Source organism: Ascaphus truei, chromosome 12, assembly GCF_040206685.1.
Source record: "Ascaphus truei isolate aAscTru1 chromosome 12, aAscTru1.hap1, whole genome shotgun sequence".
In the NCBI taxonomy this organism is placed as follows: Eukaryota; Metazoa; Chordata; class Amphibia; order Anura; family Ascaphidae; genus Ascaphus; species Ascaphus truei.
In genome coordinates this window covers 15886147-15905628 of record NC_134494.1, presented here as the reverse complement: position 1 = coordinate 15905628, position 19482 = coordinate 15886147, and the positions used below count along the sequence as shown (strand labels likewise).

The 19482-nt window shown below is 49.6% G+C and overlaps 1 long non-coding RNA gene across 1 annotated transcript in view; it reads right to left on the bottom strand.

Annotated features, from left to right (window-relative positions):
- Positions 1 to 19482, bottom strand: part of LOC142463923 (uncharacterized) — an 80891-nt gene that overhangs the window by 3215 nt on the left and 58194 nt on the right. Inside the window, exon 3 of the long non-coding RNA XR_012787542.1 lies at positions 9704 to 9812. This is a non-coding gene — a long non-coding RNA (uncharacterized LOC142463923). The remainder of the gene's footprint in view (positions 1 to 9703; positions 9813 to 19482) is intronic.

The window sequence follows — 19482 nt, the reverse complement described above, 5'->3', positions numbered from 1 at the left end:
TTATCAGTGTCTGTAGCTATGTTCACGAAAGCGGAAGGTTCATTTGTTTAACGTGGCCTACATCTGGCGTACAATCTAGAAGGTTTGAAAAGTACTTGAGCATATATGTTCTAATAATAATAGCATGTTCTTGTATAGCGCTGCTAGTTTTACGTAGCGCTTTACACAGACATTTTGCAGGCACAGGTCCCTGCCCCGTGGAGCTTACAATCTATTTTTTTTAAGGCACAGGGAGATAAGGTGACTTGCCCAAGGTCACAAAGAGCCGACACCGGGAATTGAACCAGGCTCCCCTGCTTCAAACTCAGTGCCAGTCAGTGTCTTTACTCACTGAGCCACTCCTTCTCTTATGGTACGATTTCTTCTTTAATGGTGTTGGATAAAAGCAGAATCAGTTCATTCTGTACAGGCAGTCCTCGGTTATCCGACACAATGCATTACTCAAAATGGCGTTGTAAAGCGAAACGTTATAAAGCGAAACACGTTTTCCCATAGGAACACTGTTTAAATGAAAGGTTCCTTTCCTGAAGGCATTTTTAATGCTAAAATACACAAAATATTTTATGCAGGCAATAAGATATGCAGCACACACATAAATTATATAGAGTATATACTGTATCTTATACTATATTAGTGAAAGCACTGTATGTTTGCCTGCCTGCATGCATGCATGCCTGCTGGATGTCCGGTGTCCCTAGGGGAAATCTGATTGGTCCCTTGGCCCGCCCCCGCACACCTCTCATTGGCCTGAGGCGGAGTGACGGGCCAAAGGACACACAGGGACACACACACACACACAGGGAACACAGGGACACACACACACACAGGGGACACACACACACAGGGGACACACACACACAGGGACACACACACACAGGGACACACACACACAGGGACACACACACACAATGACAGACACACACACAGTGACACACACACACACACACACACACACACTGTTACCTACATTAGCGGGGCTCACAGTTAGCAGCACCCGCGCACACCTCCTCCTCTCCCCGTGTCTCCCGCGTTTTCACCTCGCCCCCGCCCCCCGGCGCTGCTACAGTCAGCGGGACACACACACTATTATTACCCCTTCAGCGCCCCCCCCCCCCACCCAGTGTCAGCGGCCGTGCGAGACCCCCCCTCTATATCTCCCACCTCTCCCCCCCCACACATATACATGCCCCCCCCTCACCGGCGCTACAACTCACCCCCTCCCCGGCGGGGGAACAGCCAGTGGCCAGGCAGGCTGCCTCGCGGCGCCGAGTGCCCAAGATGGCGGCGCCCGGGACACAGCGGGGGAGCGGCCACAACACGCTGCCTCCCGCCTCAGATCCACGTGGGACCTGCCGGATGGGTGAGTGAGCGGCCTTCACCTCCCCTCCACCCCCCCTTCACCTCCCCTCCACCCCCCCTTCACCTCCCCTCCACCCCCCCCCCTCCCCTCCAGTGTCAGTGTCTATCCGATACCCCCCCCCCGGCGCCGCTACAGTCAGCGGGGGAGCGAGCGAGCGCCCGGGACACAGCGGGGGAGCGGCCACAACACGCTGCCTCCCGCCTCAGATCCACGTGGGACCTGCCGGACGGGTGAGTGAGCGGCCTTCACCACCCCTCACCCCCCATCACCTCCCCTCACCCCCCATCACCTCCCCTCACCCCCTTTCACCTCCCCTCACTCCACTTCTCCCTTCCACCCCCCTTCACCTCCCCATTTACCTCCCCCCTCACCTCCCCATTTACCACCCCCCCTTCACCTCCCCTCCACCCCCCCCTTCACCTCCCCTCCACCCCCCCTCCCTTGCACCCCCCCCTTCACCTCCCTTCCACCCCCCTCCCTTCCACTCCCCCCCCTTCACCTCCCCTCCACCTCCCCTCCACCCCCCCTTCACCCCTTCACCTCCCCTCCACCCCCCCTTCCCACCGCCCCCCCCCCCCCTTCCCACCGCCTCCCCCCCCCCCCTTCCCACCGCCTCCCCCCCCTTCCCACCGCCTCCCCCCCCCCTTCCCACCGCCTCCCCTCCCCCTTCCCACCGCCTCCCCCCCCTTCCCACCGCCCCCCCCCCTTCCCCACCGCCTCCCCCCTTCCCCCCCTTCCCACCGCCTCCCCCCCTTCCCACCGCCTCCCCCCCTTCCCACCGCCTCCCCCCCTTCACACCGCCTCCCACCCCCCCTTCCCACCGCCTCCCACCCCCCCTTCCCACCGCCTCCCACCCCCCCTTCCCACCGCCTCCCTCCCCCCCTTCCCACCGCCTCCCACCCCCCTTCACACCGCCTCCCACCCCCCCTTCCCACCGCCTCCCACCCCCCCTTCCCACCGCCTCCCACCCCCCCTTCCCACCGCCTCCCACCGCCTCCCCCCCTTCCCACCGCCTCCCTCCCCCCCTTCCCACCGCCTCCCCCCCCCTTCCCACCGCCTCCCACCCCCCTTCCCACCGCCTCCCACCCCCCTTCCCACCGCCTCCCACCCCCGCCTTCCCACCGCCTCCCACCCCCCGCCTTCCCACCGCCTCCCACCCCCGCCTTCCCTCCGCCTCCCCCTTCCCACCTCCTCCCCCTTCCCACCACCTCACCCCTCCCCCCCCCTTTCCACCACCTCCCCCCCTTCCCACCACCCCCCCCCCCTTCCCACCACCTCCCCCCTCCTCCCCCTTCCCACCACCTTCCCCCCTTCCCACCACCTCCCCCCTCCTCCCCCTTCCCACCACCTTCCCCCTCCTCCCCCTTCCCACCACATCCCCCCTTCTCTCCCTTTCCACCACCTTCCCCCTCCTCCTCCTTCCCACCACCTCCCCCCTTCCCACCACCTCCCCCCTTCTCCCCCTTCCCACCACCTCCCCCTTTCCACCACCTCCCCCCTCCTCCCCCTTCCCACCACTTCTCCCCTCCCCCCCCCCGCTCCCCTTCCCCCCCGCTCCCCTTCCCCCCCCCGCTCCCCTTCACCCCCCCTCCGCTCCCCTTTCCACCCCCCCCTCCACCTCTTTTTACCCTTTCCCCTCCCACCCCCTCCCACACTTCAACCCCCTCCTCAAACCCTTCCCCCCCTCCTCTAACCCTTCCCCCCCTTCCCCCCCCCCCCCCTCCTCTAACCCTTCCCCCCCTCCTCTAACCCTTCCCCCCCCCCTCTAACCCTTCCCCCCCCTCCTCTAACCCTTCCCCCCCCCTCCTCTAACCCTTCCCCCCTCCTCCACCCCTTGCCCCCCTCCTCCACCCCCTCCTCCCCTTCCCGCCGCCCTTCGCCTTCATGCCCGCCTTACCGCCTCCCCACCCCCGCCTCTGCCTTTCACCCGCCCTTACTCCGGCCGCCTCTGCCTTTCACCCACCGCCTCACAGCCGCTGCACGCACTCAACAGACACCCGCCACACTCGACACATACCTGCCGCCACACACACCTGCTGCCTCCCGCCCCTACCCCCCGACATCACTGACCCACCGCCTCACACCCTAGCAGGACCCCCACTCACAGACAGCACTCACAACCCACGCGCCAGCCGCCGCCTCACACCCTAGCAGGACCCCCACTCACAGACAGCACTCACAACCCACGCGCCACCCGCCGCCTCACACCCTTGCAGGACCCCCACTCACAGACAGCACTCACAACCCACGCGCCACCCGCCGCCTCACACCCTAGCAGGACCCCCACTCACAGACAGCACTCACAACCCACGCGCCACCCGCCGCCTCACACCCTAGCAGGACACACGACTCAGATTTTTACATCACTTATGGCACCAAAATATACATTGTACTGTGGTGTGGTTACAATAAACCATTTTTATACAACATCGTATTACATTTTCTTCCATCTTTCTTTTCAATATTATTATCCAACCTTTACAACAAATACTCACCTATTGTTCCACGATTTATAAATAATACTACCTATTACGCATTTACATCCCGGGCAACGCCGGGTCTCTCAGCTAGTTATATATATAATATAACATAATAAATAATATATTATGTAGTATAATATAATATTATATAGTATAATATTATATATATACGCTCTTACGACGCTTTGCAACGTTGTTTATGTGAATTTGTATATATATATACACACATACACAACGTTGCAAAGCGTCGTAAGAGCGTTGGATAAGCCATTTTGGCGTTGTAAAAATGAACATAGGTATGTATTGCATAGCGTTGGATATGCCATTCGTTGTAAAGCGAAGCGTTGTAAAACGAGGACTGCCTGTATATCTTTCCTAAGGTAGTGTACATGTCTCATTGTCTTTTATCTTTTACAAAGATTCTCATCCATAAGTGGGTGAAACAAAGCCAGACATTCTACAAACCTCAGGAAGTTCCTGTTACCAGACGTGTTCAGTTCTTCGCCTGTTCCCCGAAAGGACAGATTTTGCATACTGTACCAAGAACTCTCACTACAGAAATCAGTCGTTCTAAGATTTGCTGCCCATGCTTTTGTTCTTGTTTAATGAGACCCAAATGTTCTTGATCAATTGTTTTCTTGCTTTTCAATCGCAGTTCAAGTTCCTTGCTCCAAATATTCACTGCTTCTCTCGTGTGCAGCTAGAATTGCAGACATGTTTTTCCAATCTTTTGAACCTTTATCAGAAATAGATGATGCATCAATTGTGTTACTGGTAAACCGCTTGCAACAGGAGCAAAACACATGAAATGTAGATAAACCTCAATGCAGGAATTAACACGTGCAATGCTTTACTAACCCCTAAGGTAAGCAAGGGGTTAACACCTCCCGCCACCCCCCTTCTCACCCCAACCACCCTCCGAGGGGCACATACCCCCATCATCCATTCCCCACCCAACCCCCATGCTCTAGACTAATGGACAAAAGCCCTATTAGCCAAATGTGGCCAATAGTCCTTTTTAGCATTCCAAAAAAATAGAAAAATAAAATAATACATGGCATTAAAAATACTTTAAAAAAAATGATTTTCCCCTAAACCCCTGTGGCTGCCTAGGCCTTCTCAATTAGGGCAAAGATAGACACATTGGCAATCAAGGACAAACTATGATAAAAAAAAGATTCATTAACAATATTAAAATATATTACTTTCCTCCCTTGACTACCTTAGTGGATAGTAAAGCATTACAAAGTACTGTAATGCTTTATTAACGGCTATGGTAATGAAGGGGTTGACTCCTCCTGCCACCCATTCCCCCGCCCCCCCCCCCATAGGGCCAAGCAACCCACACTGGGGCAACTACCCCCATCATCACCCCATTACTCCCAACAAAACGACCTCCCCCTTACAGTAATGTGTAATAGCCCTATTAGCCAAATGTGGCTAACAGGACTTTTGCCCATTGAAAAGCATTAAAAACAACAACCAATAAATACATGAAAAAATACAAACATTTAAAATAGACATTAAATCCATTGATTGCCACTGTGGCTATGAAGGCCCTCAGTGGGGGCCTAATACCCAACACTGGCTAATCCATTTTGGACACAATTACAATTGATTACTTACCCCAGCCGGATGAAGGTCATCCTCCTCATCTTCATGGCTGAAGCCACCAGCAACCAATCAAAAAAAAAGATCCTCCATAAGAGCATGCACTGCCCCCTTTGCCGCCCAATACACAAACGAGTGCCCGATAATCCAAACAGTAGAAACTCGAGGGCTTGAAACTGAAAACAAACAGAAATAAAACCACACGTATTGGCTAAAGAAGCCCTACTCCCACCTCCAAATCCTTGATAGCATCCTTATATAGGATAAAAAATGCACAGCATCCATAGCCCCCCTTGGAGGAAACAATGACAATCATAACCATTAACACACAGGCCAAGCCTGGCCAGACATGCCTCAAAACCTGAAAGAAATTGGAACCTTAAAACTGCAAAACCAGTTTCATGCCCGAACCGCACCTGTCCCAACGCGAGCCTCAGCCCAAGATAATCCATCAAGTGTTTAACCTGAAAGATGGGAGAGCACTGGATAGAATACAATATAACCCAGAATCCTAGACCAACGGATACAAAACTCACCTCTGCTCAGTTTCAAAGTTCCCATTAGGCCCGGACTTACGGCGGCAACATTTTGGGCTGGCAAAAAGTTCCGCCCCCCATTGAGGCCGCGCTCTCTGGCCTATCGGGCCTCATGGGAAGTTCCTTAGCTGCTGCCCCTGCTTTCCTGCTGCCTCTGCCTTCTTTCTGCAGCATCAAACGACGCTGTGACGTCACACAGCGCGTTGCCTTGGCAACCTGCCATCGCGGTGTCATGACGTCTTGTTGCCATGGCCGGGTGTGACGTCTGCAGTGTCATTTGACTCTGCAATTTCGAGGAAGACAGAGGGCAGCAGGTCGGGGTAGGAGACACCTGGAAACCCGCCGCTGCCTTTGCTTGGTTTAACCTCATATTGTTATACCACCCTGACCATACTTATTTCTCAACACCAATTCGCTGATATGCACAGCTCCAAAGAAAGCCAGCGGAAAAAAACTGCCTTAAATAAAACCGACTCAAAGTTACAATAACGAACCACATTATATACATACTTCCATTTCAATACAATTCAACCACTGTGTCCATACTCAGTCCATTGTGTTAGGTTACCCTTTATAAACCTCTGAAGCCAAACACCCTGATGGGTTAGAAAGCATTTTGTAACCCAGATACCCCAATGATTTCGAATCCTCATTCATTTGTAAGGCTGTTTATAGTCCACGCGATACTGATGGCGCGCACGCGACAAGCACAAATTGCATAACGACTATGAGGCCGCCCCTAGTGTGCGCGGACACACGACAAAGCGCAATAGCGCGACCAAATTTTTCAGTCAATGTGGGCGAACCAGCTTTGTGACGCCTCTGCCACGCCTCGCGCGAGTCTATGCGGTCCGTCACGCACGCGCTTACACAGGTAGTATAATTAGCCCAAATAGTCCCGTCTGGCGTGCTAAGGAGCGACATACACAGCCTTAGTTTACACAGTCATCAGACAGACACTCCGTGAATTCATTAACTCTTTATACTTGAGTTACCTTACACTACCTCTTCTATACATTTGGCCACGCCCAGTAGCACTCCTCACATATACAGACATTATATATATATACACACACATATATATATATATATATACGCATATCTATATATACATGTATATATATATATATATAGTGGTGGGTTTGGGGTTAGAGCTTGCTAGGGTTGTGTGTTTGTTAATTTCAATTTTAAACTGGTATCAGTTGTTTGGAGGTTAGTGTCCCCTCCTCCCAGGGTTTAAGCTCGCCCCTCCTTACTTTTTAAAGTAGGCAAGGTTTTGTCATTTTGCTGTATGGACAGACTCACTGCGGTCATTCTCCCTCCAACAGAGGTAAAGAGAGAAGTTTCACAGTTCAGTGTTAGGACCTGCAAATTTGGTTATGCCGTTATATGTTATACTATTTACTATATATTTTGTCACATTGGATGTATGAATTCATTAACTCTTTATCATTGAGTTACCTTACACTACCTCTTCTATACATTTGGCCACGCCCAGTAGCACTCCTCACATATACAGACATTATATATATACACACACATATATATATATATATATACATGTGTATATATTTATAGTGGTGGGTTTGGGGTTAGAGCTTGCTAGGGTTGTGTGTTTGTTAATTTCAATTTTAAACTGGTATCAGTTGTTTGGAGGTTAGTGTCCCCTCCTCCCAGGGTTTAAGCTCGCCCCTCCTTACTTTTTAAAGTAGGCAAGGTTTTGTCATTTTGCTGTATGGACAGACTCACTGCGGTCATTCTCCCTCCAACAGAGGTAAAGAGAGAAGTTTCACAGTTCAGTGTTAGGACCTGCAAATTTGGTTATGCCGTTATATGTTATACTATTTACTATATATTTTGTCACATTGGATGTATGAATTCATTAACTCTTTATCATTGAGTTACCTTACACTACCTCTTCTGGTGATTAAAAAAAGTATCATTCATACAGGCCACACCACCACACCCTGCTTTTCTTTTGGCGGACAGAAGATTCATTGAGCACATTTTAGCACTGTATATAGTAGCATTCAAATGAATTAACCAATCCCTCAAATGTCCTGTGATTCCCAAATTGAAATACAGAAGAATTTAAACCTGTGGTAAACCTAGACCTGGGGTGCGCAAACTAGGGGGCGCAAGATTTTCTAGGGGGGGGGGGGGCGGTTACAGAGGCCCCGCGCCCTTCCCCAAGGCATTTAAATTAAATAACGGGGGAGGCGTGAGACCTCTGTAACATCTCTTACCTGCTGTCAGCCGGCTCTTCTGTGGCACACCGCCATGGCCACGCGCGTCAAATGACGTTGTGGGGTCACATGACCCGCGGCGTCATTTGATGCCGGGTCCTAGCAGAGGGGGGCGCGAACGCTGGGGGCTGCCAGGCAGCGGGGCGCCGCTCACAAACTTTGCACACTCCTGTCCTAGACCATGAAATATCAAAAGACAAAAATAAATATTTAATGTTTAAATAATTAATGTGAGCTAATGTAAAAGACATACACACATTGATACACTAATGTATGTATGTATGTATATCTTTATTTATATAGCGCCATTAATGTACATCGCGCTTCACAGCAGCAATACGCGTGACAATCATACACTATAAACAATAAATAATACAAATAACACGAAGAAAGAAGTGCTTCAGACAGAAAAATTACATTTAGGAAATGGAGTCCCTGCCTCGAACAGCTTACAATCTAATAATAACAATAATTATTATTATTAGTATTATATCTAATAATAGAATGGTTTGTGCACCAAGCCCTTTCATTTACAGGAACAGCTCACACTTATTAGTTGTCTTTCAGTATCTGTTGAATTCATCACACCTACGCCCACAATGGCTCCTCTCTGTACGTGGGCATGCCAACAGTGAAACAACCTTGCAAATAATTTGCATTTGAAATGCGGTCATGTGGTGCAATTGTAATATTTGGACGTAACCAACCATTCTGCAGGCGTAGTAACCCATGTAACCAATTTATATTTCACGTTCCTGGCTCCAGGCACTGGAGAATTCACTTTAATTTGCATAGGAGCTACTGTACTATCTGAAAAGGGGAATCCTTTGCATGTACTTCATAGTACGGAGGATCAGTTCTGATGAAGATATTTAACCTAATAACAGCGTGTGATGTCTTGTGTTTGCATTCCCACACACCCGTGTCATCCTCTCTCACTCTGAGCCACCATGCGGCTCCTTCCTGAGTCTCTATCTCAGACAATTGTGAGATTTCTTGGTGTAAAAATAATAATTACTTTTTTTCATAGAGCTTTTTTTCCCCAATGTGACTTAAAGAGCTTCACAAGCACAGTGCACTGTATGCAGCACATACGAGTTTTATAGACAAATGTAACCAGCTTCTACTCACCTTGGTAGCTGGCATACACACAAGTGTTTCTTTTCCGATCGCGAGTACCCAAACGGACAGGCATCCATAGATGGCTAAAGGGGGCTTCATTCCCACACATGCGCACTTTGCCCCAAACCACGCTTACACTCGTGGAGGCTTAATGCGACCAGTACTACAGAGACAGCCCCAGCGGGCGGGACTGCTATCTGGAGGGTTTTGAATATCGCCCCTGCACACCCTCTCAAGTGGTGCCTGACTGAGAAGGACATCGTTTAGATCGGGACATATTAATATTAAAGTTTTACTATATGTAAGTGACTACTTTTTATTTTCTGTTTTACAATATACTACTCTTACCTTGGTGCGCTCCTGTGTTCTCTCTTAGTCTTGGTTGCTGGCTCTGCCGACGGAGTTCTCCGCTGGGATCCATCTTTGAGGTGGGGGAAGACACCTCGAACAACAGGAGCTGCAAGAGGACAGAGAGGACAGAGAGGAATTAATTTTCCACATTCTTAGGAAGCAAGAGCACGGACTGAACATTCTTTGACATTTCCTACCCAATTGAGTTTACAATCTATGTTTTTGGTGCTTGAGGCACAGGGAGATAAAGTGACTTGCCCAAGGTCACAAGGAGCCAACCGCAGGAATTGAACCAGGTTCCCCTGCTTCAAACTCAGTGCCAGTCAGTGTCGTTACTCACTGAGCCGATCCTCCCACACTTCCCACAAGTGGATGTTTCACAGGCTGCACTGTGGGCTTTATCGGAAATCAACAATCTTAGCACTGAAATGTGGGGTTCTTTTAACAGTTTCACAGTGATATGGTCTTAAAGCAGAATAACCACCCATCTCACAAACTCAATTTCAGACATTGCCCAGAGCAGTGTTTTTCAACCTTTTTTTTTGGTTAAGGAACCCTATAATTATTTTGTGAAATTAAGAGGAACCCCAACCCTCTCTAATAGCGTGTCTGAGATCAGATGCATTGTAAGGAACCCCAACCCTCTCTAAAAGCATCAGCTTCATTGTATGTTCTTCTGTATTTGGTACAGTTTTCAAATGAGAAAACAGACTTATCAATAGTGGCGCTCTAAAATTATCAATATGTGAAAAATCATTCGTGTAAAATAAACAACAGTGATACTTTATACAAACACATGTGATGAATGCTGCTGTGACCCAGTGTGGGATTGCTCTCTCAATCCTCGTGGCAAGTGGAAAGGTGTAGATCATCGGGAAGCACAAACATGTGAAAACAGAAAAATATTCTGATGGTGCAATATTGTTAAAACAACAAATGTGAAGATAGTGGTATCAAGTGGATAAGTAGAATACTCACAAACGTGAGATGGGCAGTAAACACGTAATGGTATCTTTAGAGGATGATCCGCTAGCACTGCGGTGAATAACAATCCCAATGGAGATGTACACTCCAGTGAACTGTGGTTTAGAGATGTAGCTGTGAATCCATCTGCATAGCAGCTTGTCTAAGATAGCTATTCTACATATCCACTTGATACCACTACCATCACATTTGTTGTTTTAACAATATTGCACCATCAGAATATTTTTCTGTTTTCACATGTTTGCGCTTCCCGATGATCTACACCTTTCCACAGTTTTCAAATGACCTGAAAATTACAGGGAAGCCTTCAGGGGTGCCCAGGGAACCCCGGTTCAGAAACACTAGCCCTGAGTCCCGTTTTATTTACTTAGCAGCAAAAGGGGATTGTGATGTGATCTTAAAATAATCTCCTGTCCCCCTAACAGTTATTTCATACGCTGTATTGTCCAGTTGGACACAAGCGTAATCTTTTTACAACTGCCAAATTGCAAACATTTTCTTTATACATTAATGAGTTTAAGATGTAATTCCCACAGGGGTTTTTTTTTTTCTTAACCCTTATTATTCTTACATTTGCTGGATATCCGAAACTAAAAGAAAAGAACAATTGTTCGTGATATTCAATGCTGAAGCGTTCGTTCCCCGTCACGAAACGCGTAGGGAGGAGCCTAACGAGGTACTGCCCTAGACACTCATTCAGCTGCCAGTCAAGAACGGAGACGGTGACGTCATCCTAAACCGCCGGAACCACGCGAGGTACATGCGATACCGGGAAGGACATTCAGTGACTGAACACGGCTGCTGGGTGTGCTGGGTCGGGCACTTCTATTTTGATTTTAGACTCACGTTCCTTTGTGAGTATTTTATTGTTTTAGGTTTGGAGGCGTCATTAAAGTTTTATTATTGCGCAATCCTCTGTTCTTCTTTCATCCCTCACTGGAGAATAAGATACAGGAATCCGAAGACAGGCCCAGGAGACATCTTTTCCTGAGAGGGAGACCCTTCCTACATCCACTGAAGCTGAGGACACCACGAGGGGTTCGTGCTATACCCAAAGCTGCTTATACTCGGAAGAATCCAAACACAGTTTCTCTCCCCTGTATGCGACCTGCCTACTTCTAGTAAGTAGGCAATCTATTGAGTTTAAAGAATAAGGGGGCATTTGGTTGTAAAACAATACTGCGCAATGTTTTTTTCCCTGCTTCATGTCTCAAATCTACAGGGAAGCATCACACTGTGAAGAGGACTGTTTGCCCTGTGAACTGTGTATTTGAGTCCATTTCTCTTCGGCTAACCACTCAAGTTTGCAAGAATAAGGACTTCACTCACATTATCACATATCCTTTATTGGACTATACACATTGATTATCTTTATACACACGCGCCAGGTTCTGATTCTATATTTGTATTTTTATATTGTTGTTTGGGGTTTATTTTGAGATATTCCCTAGTACAGCGGTGCGCAAACTGTGGGGCGCGACCCCCAGGGGGGGCGCGACACTGCCGACAGGGGGCGCGGGGCTTACAGAGGCCCCGCGCGCTTCCCGAAGGCACTTAAATTAAGTGCCGGGGGAGCTGCAGGGCCTCTGTAAACCTAACTTACCGTGGCTCCGGCGGCTTCCTCCCTGCGGCGCCATAGCAACGCGGCGTCAAAATGACGCTGCGAGGTCATGTGACGTCACGTTGCTATGGCAACGTGACGTCATTATGCCGGAGCGCGGGTAAGTTGGGGTTGGGGGGGGCGCGGGAGCGAGGGGACAGCCGTCAGGGGGGCGCAGGGGAAAAAGTTTGCGCCCCCCTACCCTAGTAGATTACCAGGCTGCTTAGCTTTGTGCACTGCACTGTTTAATTTTAGGTCTAGCGCTTGTTTTAGTACTTTTGTATTGTTATTTTGTATTTTCTCTAAATAAAAAAAGTCTTATGAAGTTAATAACTCAACATTTTTAGGGCGCGTTAATAAATGCAAAAATGTCTCTAAGAAAATCATTTAAAACAACTTCTTTTGAATTCTATCCAATTTCTCCCCCATTATTATTGTAGGCTGTTCATAAGGAACATACCACTGAAGCAGAAGGGAACTAAAGGTTCCAAGATCATCTTTATTCAGAATAAGGAGGACGCACTCCATGTCGCTTCAATTGATTCTCCAGTTCCTTAACGCTTCCCTCAAGTAACTCGTTCTTACGTTTTATTTAGAAATCCATTCAGCATTCAGCATCTCCACCGCACGACCTTTGTCTCCGGACACATACTTGTTTCACTAGCACGTCACTATTCCCATACCTTCCATCAACATGCGGCGCCTGAGGCCCTTGCTCACGTAACTCAGCGTGTGAATCATCTCTCTCTCTCTTTCGATGCTTCAGCATATTTCTATACCTCTCGTGTCATTTCATCTGTTTTCACAAGTCTATCAGGGAACATCTTTGCAACGGGCACAAAGGGGGTTAAATTGCGATTCACCTGTGAACCGCACAGATGTGCGGATCCAATTCAGAAGGAGCATTTGGTGCTGCTCCGGGCATAACTTTGGAATCCCAGCGTCAAATTATGCCGCAGACGTCTCGAACGTGATGTCGGTGGCGGCACGTCGCCATGGAAATGTGACGCCGTGTTCGCGACGTCATTTGACGCTGGGATTACAAAGGAGCAGAAAGGAGGCGGCCGACACAGGCAAGCGCCTTCCCATTAGGTCCGATAGGCCCGAAAGTGCGGCAAAAACAAATTTGGCTGCCCTAGGCCCCGGCCTAACGGGAAATATGGCACTGTGTTTGGTGGTGCTGCTGTGAGCATAACAGGACAGAGAGCGGTGCCCTGCGATTCAACATCAATCTCTCTCTGGTTCAGCATCAACCCACAATTTATCCCACTCATCATTTCTTTCCTCGTGTTCCTTGACACACAGATTTGGAATGTGCAAAGTGGCAACTCGTTCCTACTGCTTTGATGATTTGTTAGAAGCCATGAAAACCCCATTCGCTATCTTCGTACCTTCACATTTAATGTAACGTTTTCTATTGTGGTCTCTCTTCTGAAGAGTCTCCACTAACAACAATTGGATACCTCTACCTATCCAATGTTTCCCACCTTCCACTTCTGAGTTGAAGTCATAGCAGACACCACACCATCTGCTGTAATATCAGCAACCGTTTTCCATGGTAATGTCCCGCCATGACTCACAACCAGGTCATACATCATAATGGCAAACTCAGCAAAACAACATCCCTCAATTCGATCCTGATTGGCGGCAAATCTAAGTGGCGATCCTTGGTCAACTACCTACCTTGGACATTTAAAAAAAAAAACATATTTAACAATTCCTCCTGATCCCACGATGCAGACCGAAAAATACGTTGTCTTCAAATGATCCTCCACTACTTAGATCAGTTACGACATCGTAGGGACCTTGTAGTAGCCACACCACAGTTGGACTTCTCTGGATCCACAATGTAATTATAAATCAAATGCCAGCTGTGTTGAATCTCTCACCCCCAGGAACAGCCAGCTCCCAATAAGTAGGAGTTAGACGTCAGTCCAATGTCATGTTTCTAAAGGTTTGTCAATAAATAATCAAAGTAGGGGTTTTCTCAGTATAGAATGTATTCTTCCTCTCACAATTTTTTTTTAATGTTAAGCCTGCTAACCAACGTCAAGGTAAGTCTCAATAGCAGGTCCCTGTGTTAAATGCATACAAAGGTACTGTGAAATATACCCTGAAGGGGTTAATAAAGTAAGTGTATGTTTATGTAACTTATTGCAGTTAAAAACTGGTATATACCAGTATAATCTCAAAGTAAGGTCCCTGTAATTCACTTTTCACTTTACTTGCATACATGTAAGTATCTTCACTGGTATATACAGCTCAACCCCGTTATAGCGCGGTCCTCGGGGGCCACCCGATCCGGCCGCGCTATTACCGGGGTTGCGCTAATTTTTAAAAAAAATGGCCGACGTGTGCCCTTTTGGGGTGAGGGGGGAGAAGAGAGGAGGGAGGAAGAGGTGGAGTCAGGCACCGGCAGCCCTACATGTCCCCAAGCAGCCACCGTAACTCCCCTCAGCAGCCACCGTAACTCCCCTCAGCAGCCACCGTAACTGCCCATGCGCTTCAATAAGCAGCCTCACTTCCCCCCCCAGCCCCGATCCCCCCCCAAGCCCCAATCCCACCCCCAGCCCCGCTCCGATCCCCCCTTCCCGCCAGCCCCGCTCCAATCACAGCCCCGCTCGCCCCGCTCCAATCACCACCCCGCTCGCCCCGCTCCAATCACCACCCCGCCAGCCCCGCTCCGATGCCAGCCCCGCTCCGATGCCAGCCCCGCTCCGATGCCAGCCCCCCCGCTCCGATGCCAGCCCCCCCGCTCCGATGCCAGCCCCCCCGCTCCGATGCCAGCCCCCCCGCTCCGATGCCAGCCCCCCTGCTCCGATGCCAGCCCCCCTGCTCCGATGCCAGCCCCGCTCCGATGCCAGCCCCGCTCCGATCCCCCTCACCCCGCCAGCCCTGCTCCGATCTCAGCAGCTGACACCAAAGGTAGGGAGAGGGGAGGGAGGGGGCTGTGAGGTGTGTGCTTCAAGTGTATGCAGTGTGCTGCGAGTGTATGCAGTGTGCTGCGAGTGTATGCAGTGTGCTGCGAGTGTATGCAGTGTGCTGCGAGTGTGTGCAGTGAATGTGTGCAGTGTGCTGGTGCTGTGAGTGTATGCAGTGTGCTGTGAGTGTGTGCAGTGTGCTATGAGTGTGTGCAGTGTGCTGTGAGTGTGTGCAGTGAGTGTGTGCAGTGTGCAGTGAGTGTGTGCAGTGAGTGTATGCAGTGTGTAGTGTGTGTGTGCAGTGAGTGTATGCAGTGTGCATTGAGTGTATGCAGTGTGCAGTGAGAGTAATGCAGTATATGCAGTATATGCAATGTGCAAAAAAAAAGTGCAGTGTGCTGGTGCTGTGACTGTATGCAGTGTGCAGTGACTGTGTGCAGTGTGCAGTGACTGTGTGCAGTGTGCAGTGAGTGTGTGCATTGTGCAGTGAGTGTGTGCAGTGTGCAGTGAGTGTATGCAGTTTTTTTTTTTTTTTTTTTAATTCGGGGTCCATGCTCAAACCGCGTTATAACGGGATTGAGCTGTACCAGTTTTTAACAGCACTAACTTGCAGGATCATTGGGGAGGCTTCATCCAGCAGTGGATTGACAAGGGGAGGAGCGTGACTTCCGACGCAGCTCCTCCCCGGCTGTCCAATAGTAACGTTCATGTCACATGTTCCTCTGCTCCCACCGGCACCGGCTGTGAAGGATGTCATCTTCTGCTGCCATCGGCTGAAGAATGACGTCCTCTGCTACCACCGCCTGAAGGATGTCTACTCCTGCTCCCACCGCCACCAGGATGTCGTCATGGTCCTCCTCACCCTCCGCTGCCGTCTGCAGATATCTCTTCTGCTGCTCTGCTCCTGCCGTTCTCCAAGAGGAGGACCGAGAGAGCAGAACAGAATGGAAATGACCTGACACCGGGTCCCAGCACCCTGGGTTGAGCTGTATGTCTGTGTAAAGAATGTGATGGGTGCTTGGTAATGCACTTACACTTAGATGAGGATTATGGAGCCTTTATCCAAAATGATGGACCAGGAACAGTGCAGGGGCTTGGGCTTTGCTGTAATCAGAAATCCTGATGAAGTCTTGAGTATATCTTTATCCAGTTCAGCTACTCCAGGATCTTGAGCCGCTTTCGATGTAGATATTATATCTCCGTCTCAGGGAAGTCTCATGGGGGTGAAACAAAGGTGGGAAATAGACATAGCATAAAACTGCTTGTTTAAAAAAAAATTAAAAAATCCTATACATATACAGTAGGGATAAAATTCATACTTTGCAAGACAATAAAAGGCAGTAGGAGAGTTTGTGCAGACTGAGACTCTCACACTCAGTAACTGTTTTGATCTACCGGTCTCTGTCTTCGCTTCCATGTCGCGTGTCACATTGGGGGTCTCATCTGAGTTCTCCTCTCCGTGGTTAAGGAACCCTAAGTGAAATTCTAAGGAAGCCTGTGACAGGGTAAATAAAAGCCACCAGCTATATGCCTGGCAGACATATGTTTAGTCTGCAGTGCAGCAGTGATGAGGTTAACTTCAGCTGGGAAGCTCATGGCAATTAGTTGAATCCCAGCTGCCTAATCAAGGTGTGTTAAAAACCCCAGGATGTGCACACATGCCTAGCTGGTGAGGAGACAGGAGTGAGTTACTGAAGAGATTACTGCTAGAAGGTCTGTCTTTTTGTATGCTGTCTGAAGCAGGGAATTACCCTGAAACTCTGGAGAACAGCTTGATTTAAGGTCTGTTTTGAAAAGTACATGTTTTATGGACTGTTGTGTTTACGATGCTGAAGAGAAGCTATTTTGTTTGCCATGCTGAAGACAAGGAATTTTGTTTTGTCTACTGAAGAAAAGCTATATTTGTTTTGTGTGCTGTATAATTTAAGGCTAAATAAATAAGCCTTATCAAGAAAACCCCACGTGTGTAGTTGCATGTACCCTGCAACATATGGTGTCAGAAGTGACGGGATTTTGAAAGGCCCCTGCAGTTAAAGGGCCACACACACACACACAAGAATGAGAAAAATGGAAGCATTTTTTAAAGAGTTTCTGTGCGAGCAGACCAGATAGCAGGGACAGTTAATGCAGGAGCAGGCCCAACTACAAGCAGAGAGGGATGAAAGACTACAGGCAGCACAGGATGAGCGGATTGCCAAGCTGCTGACCCAATTCCAGGGGTCTGCCAGTCGAGAACTTGCAAACAAACCCCCGATACTCCTGAGGAAAATGGCTCCGAACGAGGATTCAGAGGCTTTTTTACTGACATTTGAAAGGGTTGCCGAAGCTCAGGGCTGGGCTACAGATCGCTGGGCAACTGCTTTGGCCCCGCTCCTCATAGGAGAAGCCTAGGCCTCATATCAGGGCCTCCCTGCAGATCAGGCAATGGACTACCGACAAGTGAAAGCCGCCATACTGGATCGCTTAGGTCTAACCCCAGAGACCTACCGGCAGCAGTTCCGGAACATGAAGTACACCGCTAAGATGAGACCCCGGGTCCTCGCTCAGCAGTTATTGGACTGGTGTACGTGCTGGATACACCCCGAGGAGTGCACTAAGGAGGCAATTCTTGAGCAGGTGGTTTTGGAACAATTCCTACAAATAATACCCCCCTCCGCACGCTCGTGGGTAAAACGTCACACAGCTGAAACCCTAACCTTGGCGGTCCGACTCGTGGAGAACTTCCTTGGGGCTGAGGTACAGGCGAGTGTCCAGGATCCGACGGATCCGACTCCACCGGCACCTGCGGACGCCCAAAGAGGGAGGTCGGATCAACGGGGAACCTACGGCCCGTCCACGTGCAACCGCCAAGTCCAGCGGAAGGAGCAGTCGCTCCAGCAAGGGCGGAGTCCAAATGCTGGTCCCGCCGAGACCCTCATCTCCTTCCTGATGTCGGCTCGTCGCAAAATGAGAGGAACTTCCGAGGACGTCGCCCACAAGACCCACCAGATGCCTGGTATCCAGTATCTGGTCCAGCGGAGCGCTATCCACGGCCCCCTCCTGCGAGGGAACCCTCTCCATGTTCCGCCTGGACTGCCACAGATGGATTGTTCCTTGTAGATTCGGGCTCGGGGAAAACTCTGGTCTTACAGGAACTGTTACCGCCTAACGTGTGTTCTTGTGACTCCCCATGGAGTATAGAATGTATACACGGCGATGTAAAACGGTATTTGACGGCCAAAATCCGGCTACAGGTAAAAGGTCAGGAGGCCTACCTTGAAGTAGGAGTAGCTCCTTGGCTCCCTGCCCCCGTTGTGCTCGGCCGGGACTGGCCTTTCTTTTCGGACCTAATGGCTCCAGTCTCTCACGAGGAGCCTCATTCTATGGCTCAGGAGAACCCTGGCAAACTGTTCCCCCTTCTCGGCAGACCTTTTTCCCAGTAGACACCGGGTTCAAAAAACTCGGAAGCAAAGACGCTCTGACAAACAGGACTGCTTGCAGAAATCTGGGTCTCAAGGTGACCATTCTAGTAGTCAGAGGTCACAAGTGATGGCTGGGGATGGCCAGAGGGAGGGGGATATGGGCCCTGGAGATTTACCAGACCTGTACCTCCCTGACTTTCGCCAGAAGCAAAGGGAAGACCCAGTCCTTGCTAGACAGTATGACAAGTTGGTGAAAATTGATGAGCAGATTTTAAATGCACAGGGGGTGATAGTATTCCCCCATTTTGAATGATCAAATGATATCCTGTATAGGGTGAATAGGCAGACACAAACAGGGAAGGTCACCAGACAGATATTGGTTCCCAAGGCGTTTGTTTAAACTGTCTTTACCCTAGCCCATACTGTCCCTTGGGGTGGTCACCTGGGTAGAGATAAAACCTTGGACTGTATTTCGTTCCGCTTCTATTGGCCAGGGATGCATAGTGACATTGCTAAGTTATGTGCGGCATGTCCTGAGTGCCAGCTAACTAGTCCGAAGGGACAAAAACCAGCCCCCTTGGTTTCTCTACCCTTGGTGTCTGTTCCCTTTGAGAGGATTGGTGTAGATTTGGTAGGACCGCTGGAGCCTTCTGCGAAAGGATACAGGTTTATTCTCGTAATAGTCAACTATGCAACAAGATATCCTGAGGCGTTCCCCCTGAGGACAGCAACGGCGAAGCAAGTAGCCAACAAATTGTTGGAGCTGTTCTCACGGGTTGGACTTCCACAGGTTATGTTGACAGACCAAGGTACAAATGTTATGGCTAAACTGATGCAGGATGTCTTAAAATTACTAGAGGTCGTCTGTTC